This window comes from Coturnix japonica, chromosome 1 (genome assembly GCF_001577835.2).
Source record: "Coturnix japonica isolate 7356 chromosome 1, Coturnix japonica 2.1, whole genome shotgun sequence".
NCBI lineage: Eukaryota > Metazoa > Chordata > Aves > Galliformes > Phasianidae > Coturnix > Coturnix japonica.
Window position 1 is genome coordinate 123044472 of NC_029516.1, and position 11367 is coordinate 123055838.

At 46.5% G+C, this 11367-nt stretch overlaps 1 protein-coding gene across 1 annotated transcript in view; it reads right to left on the minus strand.

Annotated features, from left to right (window-relative positions):
• Positions 1-11141, minus strand: part of EDAR (ectodysplasin A receptor) — a 71469-nt gene extending 60328 nt beyond the window's left edge. Inside the window, exon 1 of the mRNA XM_015849640.2 lies at positions 10573-11141. The gene's annotated coding sequence lies outside the window, so the exon portion shown is untranslated. The remainder of the gene's footprint in view (positions 1-10572) is intronic.
• Between the last annotated feature and the right edge of the window lie 226 nt (positions 11142-11367).

The following is an 11367-nucleotide window of genomic DNA, read 5'->3' on the forward strand; positions in this document are numbered from 1 at the left end:
CATTTCTGTTGGACGACAGTAGAGTTCCTGTTTTCAGTGCTATAATAAGATCTATCATCTTAGCAGATAAATTACTAGAAAATGGCTTACTAGCTCCCAAGGGAACAGAGCCTTTGCTCCTTGCGTGGGCAAATCTCAGTGAACTCAGTGACGGCTTTACTTGAATGCAAAAGGAGTATTAAGCAGCACTTCAAAGAGAAAACTGAATTTTATACATAACTTATATAACGGAGAAAACTGTTAATGTTCCCTGTAGGCATAGATTCAGTGTTGTATGGGAGAAGGACTGCAGCGAATTGTTTTACCTGCAAAAGCATGAGACGGGCACATTACTTACAACAAAACAGGTGAGCTACATGGGCGCTCTCAAATTTCTGCCAATATTTGACTGGCACCCCATAAGGGTAGTCATTTTCTAGAAGACAACAGTGAGCATTTAACCACATCCTTCTCCCAACAAGGTAAGGCTGTCTTTACTGCCATGGATCTGTCTATACAAGCACTGAGGGCAGAGGCAATAAGAGTAAATAGCAGAAACCATTGTCATTTTGAGTGCATTTGTCTGTCTGTTGCTGTGCATACAAGGCCTGCTATCTCAGGGCTCTGAAGAACAAGAAACAAGCACTCTGTGTTGCACTAGAGATTTGGCAAGCACCCATTTCCACGGCAAGAAAGCATGTAACCGTAGTCTCACCTGACTGAGACATCAGCTTCACAGCTGCTCAGCCCTCTCCTGTTCCTTACTGGGGACTTGAAACCTGTTCACTACAAGAAGCAATTTGTTCATGGTGGAAGGAGAAGCTGGCGGGACTCCTGTTTCCTTGGACTCGTGCTGACTTTCCTTGCTCTGCAGGCTGGGATTGAAAAGCTGAGGCAGAGGTGACACTGTGGGCAGGAGCAAGTGGAAAATGTGCAGTCATGCAGCTGCAACCACGTGGATATGGCTCACCCACGCGCTGTGTCCCTGGGGCATCTCTTCAGGGTGCCCCTTTGCATTTCCCCATGCCAAGATCCTGCACCAAGATACTGCTCAGGGGTTTAGTTCTACTTCCACTTAAGCTAAATTAAAAGCAGCTTTGTACAAGTTTTGTGTCCCCCACAGCTATGGACAAACCCCAGTACTTTGTCCCAGTTGTGGTCACCGTGAAGCTTTGGGGCAGGCAGGGTGCAGGGCTGCTTGGGCCTATGAGGCTGACATGCTGGGCCTGCTGCATTTCCTGAGGGGGGATGCCTGTCTCTGCTGTCTGTCAAACCAGCACCATTTTCCTTGGGCCTAGGAACCATCCATGGACAAGAACATGCTTTCTCTTTTGCAGCATAGCCTGGGTACATCTGGACACTGGGTGACCACCAGATACTGGCACACGGGCCCCATTTGAAGGGCTGCTGACAGTGCTGGGGAGTCTCCTGTTGGCTTTGCTGGGAAACAGATCAAGCCCCTGCACGTTTCTTTCTTCCTTTCTTAACAATTTTACCATTTGGTCATCATCTGAATTATTCACACCTTTCACATTCAGTTACATACCACAAGATGCTAGTGCAGGACTTTTCTCATAACCGGTTAGAAACCATGATAGAAAACACAACCCTGCCACATCAGAGATGTTCTCCATATACCACACTGGATTTGCATCTAGGTTTCCTTGTTGCTAGCCAGTGCCATCTGTTACCTGTTTTGTTCTAGCAATTTCTGAAAATTTAGAGACAGGAAAGAACGATGGCTTTTTCCTTTGTATTTTATGTCCCAAAGAAACCAGCTCTATCTATATAAGCACACAAAAATATACCCTTCAATTGGCAGTATGCTAACATATGCTTCTTCTATATGGAAAATTTAAAGAGACAAGGCCCATCAAGGGGAAATATTTGAACATAATGAAATAAATCTGCGCCCCACAATGCTTGGATACTCAGTTCTGCTTTTGTCTCCCTTGGAGGGTGCTGACACTCAGACTTAGTGACAGATTAAGCAGTGACAGCTGAGATAGTTCCTGCCCTCAGCTGTGTGCTCTGCCCCTTGCTTGGAAATTACTGCCCTCCCACTGCCACCACAACTGAACGCTCTGTGGATTTCAGACTGCCAGACTTCACGTGAACCTCGTCTCACGACAATTTGCCACCCTGTAAACTCCCGTGGTTCGCAGGCAAAGCACTGAGCTGTGCCGACCGCACAGGTGGAAAAGGCTGAGAAAGCAAGGGGGGCCCAGGCCAAGCAGCAGCAGCAGCAGCAGCCCACGCAGAGCTCCCATCTATTTATGGAAATACTAAAATGTTGAGCTCGGGGGACCCATTGTCACCAACTACCCCCTGAGCAAAGAAATGGCAAAATCTCAAGTGACAAAGAGAGAACACATCTTCAGCCTGTTCTTGGGGCTTTTGGTTTTTTTGGTTGATTGATTTATATTTTTTCTTTTGCAACTGTGCTTCAGGGACAGTATGAGAATATGCTCAGCACTGACTAAACTCTGTTCCTTTGAGGTCTATTGCGTGCTTGTTTTTTTTTTTTGTTTTTTTTTTCTAAGAAAATAAGTTGTACTTTAGCATGATAATTTCCAACTTCTCTTGGTTATAGATCACAGTCTACACAATCACAGAATTGTAGGGGTTGGAAGGGATCTCTAGAGATCATCGAGTCCAACCCCCCTGCCAAAGCAGGTTCCCTACACCACGTCACACAGGCAGGCGTCCAGGTGGGTCTTGAATATCTCCAGAGAAGGAGACTCCACCACCTAGATGTTTAGATGCTAAATTTAGATGTTAAATTTCAGTCCTGTGTTTGAGGATGCCCATCTGTTTCAGAGTTCTCGACTATAGCAGGCTATGAACCAGCATCAGGTAATTTAAGAGTCTGACATCTTAGCCTTTCACCCAGCCTGTTCCTCATATTTCTGCTGTTCATCTCTTCCAAGATGTGTGATCAAGATGCACAGGGTCTGTCTGTCTCCTTCTTTTCGGGGACAGAAGCCAATTTCTGTAAAGGACCAATTTATATCAGCTATTAATATGTAGACATTCTTCCCTCCCCAGTCCTCCTCCCAAGGCAGCAGAGCATGTATACACTCAGGAGAGAAAAATGGGGCATGTCATAGAAATGCATTCTGGTCTGGACAGTTGTAAATACTGAACTATTAAAATGGTTCTTGGTTAAGATTAAAAGAAAAATCCTGATAGCCAATCTGCAAATAATTGTATGCTGCTTAACTGGCACTTCAGTAGTCTTCTTTTGTGACATATCTGAAGGAAGAGATGGATGCACTGTCAGAATTAAAAGTTCTCTCAGTATATGGCCATATGTTTTTGCTTTGGTCCCCAGACTGTAATACTGCTGAACAGAGGGGTAGAGACTGATGTAACAGAACTTAGTATACAACACAGCCTCTAGGGGAGGTGGGGAAAAAAGTGCATCTTCCCAAGGTTCCTTAGTACCAAAGATCTGTCTTGGACTTAGATTCAGCCAAGTTTTGCAGCACCATGTCCTGGCTGTAATAACTAATGAACCAGACGCTCATTAACACTGTCTACAGGGGACATACATCCATCAGTATTTCCACAGCAGAGACAGAGACAGTGGGAAACTGAAGCTCATATATCTTTATACACCAGGCTTCAGCAGGAAGCAGACGTTTCACTGAAGATCAGTTGGGAAGGGTTGGATGCTGAGGGTTTGCAAAAAGGCTCATTGTGGCCTTCAAGATCAAAAGGGTCTCAGGTCTACCAGTATTTCAGTATGCCACCAAGTGCAGTCAAGCTAAGCATTATAAACCGTTTCAGTTTTCTCCCAGTATCTCCAGTGGCCATGGACCGTACCCAACTAACATTCTCAAAACACAGTTTACACCACATGTGTTTATTATCAGAGCAGCTGCTGAAGGCCCTGGATGGTTGGGCCATGGAAAACCTCCTAACCCTGTGAGCACAGCAATTTGGCAAGGGCCAGCTTAGATGCCACCAAACACAGGAGAGTGGTGGGGCAAGGAATGAGACCAACATCAAGCCCCTGAAAAAGCCTTTCCACCATAAAACTGACACAACTCTGGCAGGCTCTTCTCTCCCTACCAGCCCTAAAAGGAAATGAGCAATATTGAAAGCACTGAATCCAAAAAAACTCAGTTCTGCAGACTGAAAATGAATAAATGCCAAAAACTCTATGAAATCCACCAAGGACTTTGCTATTGATTTTGCAGTGCAGATGGTCAGACATTAGGGCAATGCGGTAATGTGAAACCTGTTGGTACATTCATGGTGGATGATTCAGACCAAGCATTTTGGATTAATTTCATAGAATACCACTTCTGACAGCTGAAAACCAGCACTCAAAAGCATCAGATCAGGAGGATGTGGCCCTGACACTGACTCCACAGAGACTTAAAAATCCACTGGCACAGCTTTAACTTCTTTAAAAGACAATAGCAGATAATGCTTTAAAACAGCCTTTGTTTATCTTTTATTCTTTTGTTTCTAATGGGCTCTTTATGAATTTGAAAATGACTTCCTCTCCACTTTTGTTCTGATTTCCATGGTGGGAAGAAACAGAAAGATCTGAGCTACATCAAGTCAGAAGAAATGCATGCAACATTAGCACGGCTCAGGAAGCAGCGTTTGATCACTGAGCATTGCCACAAAGCCAGCAGGAGCTGGGCACACCAGCCTTGTGGGAGCTCTGCCATTGACTGCATGGGCCCAGAAACTCAAGTTTATTTCTTACAGAATTGGATGAGCAATAAATCAAATAAAAGAACAACAAGTTACTTGGCCCCCCAATAATACTCGGATGTCCTAGTTTTCTGCTGTGTGAACACAGGTTCTTAGCTTTCTGGGAAAAGTATAACCAAGTACTTTGCCCACACAGTGACCACAAAGGCAGAACAATAATATCTACAGAGGACAGTCATATTTATCATATGTATTCCAAGGAGATAAATCTCTGTAAAAGATTAGACAGTACTTATAAAAAGGATTTATCACCTTGGAATACATATGATAAGATCTCTCTAATTTTGCAAAAGGCTTTCTGTCCTAACAACACACTGGCCCAAATGTTTCTGTGTATTCGGAAGGAAGTGTTGCCCTCGCCAACAGCTTCTGCTCTAGGAGGTGAAAAGAAGCACCTGTTATCTTCTGAAGACATCATAAAAAATGAAATACTGGGCCTTGAGGGTCAGGAGAACTCCAGAAGACAGAAAAAAAAACTGGTTTGGAGAACAACCCAGAGGAAGAAAACTGATCTACCCCAGCTCCTCACAAATGAGTCACACAGGGTGTGGCCTTGATGGAACCTCTTGGTTTACTCTTCTATAGACAGAAGCTCATGTTGAGATTTATCTACCTGTTAGCTGAGAAGAGAAGCAGCATAGATACTATCTGAAACCCAGTTCCATCCTAGTGTAGTTAAAGGAAACAACTCTGCTAAGGATCTTAGAGGGGAATTCCTCTACCGATGACAACATGAGAAAAACATTATCTTAATATTAATCTTATCTTCAAAAGCTTACGCTGCTATTTTTTGAAAACTGAGACTTGGACCATTTATCTAGTATGGCTAAATGGATTTGATTAGAAACCGTAGACATGTCAAAATACTCCAGTCCTCCAGGAAATGTCACATTGCATGTAAAGCTGCCATGTTCCACATGAAGCCATTTTCAGAGGAATGCTAAACACCGTTACAGTACAATTGCATTCAGCTCAACATTTTCAGTGAGGCGATTTCCACTGCACACAATTCAGTACGATCCCTCAAAAACCACCACCTCAAAGTCTGACATGAGAAATTAAAACGTCACACGTTTTCCATCTTGGTGCTATAGGGAGAGAAAGAGAAAAAAAGCCTATTTGTGGCAGCAGTTTTCTGTAACATCTATCTTTATTTGAAAAAGAAAGCAAGGAAAGCAAGGAAAGCAAGGGAGGGAAGCAGGGAGGGAAGCAGGGAAGGAAGGAAGCAGGGAAGGAAGGAGGGAGGGAAGGAGGGAAGGAAGGAAAGGAAGGAAGCAAGGAAGAAGGAAGAAAGGAAGGAAGCAAGGAAGAGGAAGGAAGTCAGGCAGGGAGGCAGTGAGGGAAGCAGGAAGGGAAAGAGGAAGGAAGGAAGGAAGGAAGGAAGGAAGGAAGGAGGAAGGAAAGAAGGAAGAAGAAGGAACGGAAGGAATGAGGAAAGGAAGGATATGAAGGTAAGGAAGGAAAGGATAGAAGGAAGGATAAGGAAGGAAGGAAGGAAGGAATTGAAAGGAAGGATAGGAGGAAGAAGGAAGAAGGGAAGGAATGGAAGGAAGGAAGTGAATGAAGGATAGGAAGGAAGGAAAGGAATGGAAGGTCTATAGGTGAGAGAAAGAGAAAAAAAGCTATTTGTGGCAAAGCAGTTTTCCTGTAACAATCTAATCTTTATTTGAAAAGAAAGCAAGCGAAAGCAAGGAAAGCAAGGGAGGGGAAGCAGGAGGGAAGCAGGAAGGAAGAAGCAGGGAGGAAGGAGGATGGGAAAAGCGAGGGAAGGAAAGCCACAGGGAGGAAGCAGGGAAGGATAAGGAAGGAAGTGAAGGAAGGAAAGGCAAGGAAAGGAAGGTAAAGGAAGGAATAGGAACGGAAGGATAGGAATGGAAGGAGGAAGTAAGGAAGGAAGGAAACAACGAAAAAAAAAAAAAGGAAAGGGAAGGAAGGAAAGGAGGAAGGAAGGAAGGGAAGGAAGGAAGGAAGGAAGGAAGGAAGGAAGGAAAGGAAAGGAAGGAAGGAAAGGAGGAAGGAAGGAAGGGAGGGAGGGAAGGAGGGAGGAGGGAGGAAAGGAAGGGAGGGAGGGAGGGAAGGAGGGATGGGGAGGAAGTGATGAGTGGAAGTGAAGAGGGAAAAGGAAGGAAGGAAAGGAAGGAACGGAAGAAGGAAGGAAGGAAGTGAAGGAAGGAAGGAAGGCAGGAAGGCAGGAAGAAGGAAAGGAAGGCAGGAAGGAAAGAAGGAAGAAAGGAAGGAAGGAGGGAAGGAAAGAAGGAACGAAGGAAGCAGAAGGAAGGAAGAAGTGAAGGAAAGGAAGGAAATGGACAGGAAGAAAAAAAGGGAAGCGATAGGAAGGAAGGAGAAGGAAGGAAGGAAGGAAGGAGGAAAGACAAAGGCTGCCTTAAGGGAAGCGAAAGAGAAAGAAAGCCTAATTTGTGGCAGCAAGTTTTCTGTAAAACATCTATCTTTATTTGAAAAAAATGAATACAAGGAAAGCAAAGGAAACACCAAGGGAGGAAGCAGGGAGGATATGCAGGGAAGGAAGGAAAGGCAGGGGAAGGCAGGAAGGGAGGGGAGGAGGAAGGAAAAGCAAGGGAGGGAAGCGGAGAAGATAGGAAAAGGAAGGAAGGAAGGAAGGAAGGAAGGGAAGGAAGGAACAGGAAGGAAGGAAGGCCGGAAGGAAAGGGAAGGGGAAGGAAGGGGAAGCGAAGGGATAAGGAAGGAAGGAAGGAAGGAAGGAAGGAAGGAAGGAGAGGGAAGGAAGTCGAAGGAAGCAGTGAGGATTAAGAAAAAACCGGAAAGGAAGGAAGGAAGAAGGAAAGGAAAAGGAAGGAAGAAGGAAAAGGAAGGAAGGTAAGAAGGATAGGAGAAGTGAAAGGAAGTAAAGGAAGGGAAGGAAGGATAGGAAAGGAGGGAAGGAAGGATGGGAGGGAGGAAGAGGGAGGGAGGGAGGAAGGAGGGAGGGAGGGAGGGAAAGGAGGGAAGGGAGGGATAAGGATGGGTAGGGAAGGTAGGAGGGAAGGAAGGAAGGAAGGAGAAGGAAAGGAAGGAAAAAGGAAGGAAGGAAAGGAAGGACTTGAAGGAAGGAAGGAAGGAAGGAAGGAAGGAAGGAAGGGAAGGAAGGAAGAGAGAGGAAGGAAGGAATGAAGGAAGAAGGAAGGAAGGAAGGAAGGAAAGAAGGAAGGAAGGAAGGAAGGAAGGAAGGTAAAGGAAGGAAGGAAGGAAGAAGAAAGAGAGAAGGATAGAAGGAAGAAAGGAAGGAAGGAAGGGAAGGACAGGAAGAAGGTGCTATAGGGAGAGAAAGTAGAAAAAATAAGTCCTATTGTGGCAATGCAGTGTTTCTGTAACATCTACTTATTTGAACAAAGAAAGCAAGGAAAGGCAAGGAAAAGCAAGAGGGGAAGCAGGGAGGGATATGGGGCGACAGGGAAGGAAAGGAAGCGGGAAGGAAGGAGGGAGGTGAAGGAGGGAACGCAGGCGGATAGGGAATGCAGCGGAAGCGGAAGGAAGGAAGTGAAGGGAATGGAAGGAAGGAAGAAGGAAGGAAGGAAGGAAGGAAGGAAGCCGAAGGAAAGGAAGGAAGGAAGGAAGGAAGGAAGGAAGAAGGAAGTAAGGAAGAAGGAAGGAAGGAGGAAGGAAAGGTAAGGACAGGAAGGAAGGAAGGAAAGGATAGGAAGGATAGGAAGAGAAGGAAGTGAAGGAAGGATAGTGAAAGGAAGGAAGGAAGGAAGGACGGAAGGAAGGAAGGATAGGAAGGAAAGGAGATCGAAGGAAGGTAAGGAAGGAAGGGAAGGAAAGAAGGAAGGAAAGGAAGGAAGGAAGGAAGGAAGAGGAAGGTGCTATATTGGGAGAGAAAGATGAAAAAAAAACCTATTTGATGGCAGCAAGTTTTTCTGTAACATCTATCTTTATTTGGAAAAAAAGAAAGCCCAGGAAGATGGCAAGGGAGGAAGCCAGGGAAGGAAGGAAAGGAAGGAAGGAAGGAGCAGGAAGTGAAAGGAAGGAAGGAAGGAATTAGAAAAGGAAAGGAAGGTAAGGCAGGAAGGAAGGAAGAAGGATAGGAATAGGACCGGAAGGAAGGAAGGAAGGAGGTAATAGGCAGGGAAGGAAGGAAGGAAGGAAGGAAGGAAGGAAGGAAGGAAGGCAAGGAAGGAAGGAAGGAAGAAAGGCCAGGAAGGAAGTCTGAGGAAGGAAGGAAGGAAAGGAAGGAACGGAGAGGAAGGAAGGACACTGTCTTTTTCTGGGCATGTTCTCATTCTCATCTGAACTTTCTGTTGGGCTCAGGCTACATTTATTGCAAATATTAACATACCAGCATTGTACCCTGGCAGACCAAAGAGCCGGGCCAACCTCTGGTAAGAGTTTCAGTTGTCAGATACCTCCAGTGAAGATGGGCTCTCAGGAGATCTTGAGAGCGGTGAGCAGCCAAACTGGCTGCTGATGAAAATAGTCCATTTCCTTCACCTGATTGGTTTATTTTCTTTACATTTCATAATTAGTTTCTTACTGGTATTGCTCTTCAGTAGGGGACAACTGGACTTCATTTTTTATATCTTAGTTATAACAGCGAAGGAAGGACCAAGTAACACTGATCACAGACATGGATTTTGACAATGAAATCAATTTCCTTTTAAGATTCATCATCACCCTATGGTTGTTTGCTGGTTTAGTGTTTTGTTTTGTTTTATTTGTTTGTTTGTTTGTTTGTTCATGGAAATGCCAGACATTTCAAACGTTTGACCAAAACGTTTCAAGATCCATCATGCAAAACAGCAATTCGCTACATGGTCTCCCTCCTCTTCTGTAGAGAAGCGGCATCGGTAGCCATAGGCTTCACCTGTTCCAACAAACAGAAGCCGCAGGCGTGGAAGCTTTCCTTGTAGCTGGAGGCATACAAAGAGGTTTTGGGTGGCACCTCTAAGCTCCTAGGTACCACTGCACTAGATAAGGCTCACGGGGAATAGATCTGAAACACTGCCCAGTGCCCCACTGTGCAACATCTTAAATGTCACAGGTTGCAAAAATGACAACATACTTTCTCTTGGGTATACAAGTGTCCTTTCCACCAGTGCTGTAACAGTAGCAGCAAACAACCAGCTCAATACCAACAGCAGCCACAACCACGCAAGGATCACAAAGGCCGCTTGGATATGCTGCTGAGGTGGGTGTTAGCCCAGGCTGAGCTATCTGCTCCCACCGAGGCAGCTGAGGTGGGCATGGAAAACTGTTCAGGTTCTACAGGTAGGGCACGGCGCCTGGAGTTGAGTAGACTGTCTTCTGCAGACCTCAGTCCCTCAGCACTCATACAGCAAGGCTGTGGAAGCAGGGGAAATAAAAAGCGGCATGCTACAAACATGTATTCACATGCACACACAGCCAGCCTCCACGCTGCCGCTGCTGTGGTATCTGGTCGTAATTTCCAATGTGTAGCAACAGTGTAAAATGTACAGGCAAAGTAGTTTGTAACATTAACATGGAACCCAAACCAGCAATTCCCCGTCCCCATCCTCAGGAGAAATGTGTTCCTCCACTGGAGTGAAAAGGTTCACCCGGCTCACTAAGATCTGTGAGCAGGTCAGAATATTGAAATTCCTTGTAATAAATATACACAAAGCACTCTGAATCAAAGATGCTACCAAGATCTCCAGCTACTTCTGGCATCCACGGGAAAAAGAAAGAAAGAAAGAAAACAGAAAATAAAAGAAAATAAAAAGTAGTTCTTTACTGCCGAGAGTAGAGAAACTCAGAGCACAGTCTCTCCTAAACCCACAGTTTCCAGTCGGAGTCCCAGCGTCAGTCCTGCGGTACAGCAGGTCCGCAGGGAGCAGCACCAGCTCTGGGGACGCGTGGCACACCGCCCGACGCCAGCCTGCCTACCTCTCAGATGGGGTCACCACCACCGCAGCCCAGACGTGAGGTCCTCCCGCAGGCACAGGGCTCGGGGCGAGCTCTCAGACGGGCTCTCACAGGTGCCGAGGCTCGGGCACAGCCAGCACGCGTGTCCACTCCGCACGGAGCTCGGCATGAATGTCCTCAACAAGATCCCAGGGGTCTCCGGCCCGCCGAAGCCCTCAGCTGTCACCGGGAGCTGCCTTCGCAGGCTCGGAGGGCTTCCCAAGAACTTCTCCTTGGCTGCTTGCTCTCTGCTGGAGAAGTTTTGCGAACTGCAGGGAACGGGACGGGGCTTCGGTCTGAGAAAACTCGCCTACCCCACCTAGAGGTGCGGGGCGACCAGGCGCTCAGCATCCCCTCCCGTCCGCCTGCTCCTCTCCGGCTGGGTTGAAGTTTTACTCGGGAGTAGCAAAAGAAGCGGGTTCTGCCAGCTCTGTCTCCTAAAGGGAAGGCAGAGCCCGGGACGTGGAGCAAGGGAACATTTCTGGGGAGGTGCCTGGGATAGAACGAACGAGGAGGGAATTTGCTGATCGAACTGGTTTCCGTCTATAAATGCCGGTACGTCAAAATTAAACTGTTGTGCACAAACGGATTAGACGGCAGGGGGACGTTTAGCACTGAGAGGGTGGTGAGGCACTGGCACGGGCTGCCCAGAGATGGCCCATCCTTCGAAGCATTCAATTCCAGGCTGGATGGGGGCCTGGGCAGCCTGAGCTGGTGGGTCTTCCACAGGTGGCAACTCTGTCCATGCTGGGCGATTTACTCAGGATTTACTCAGGG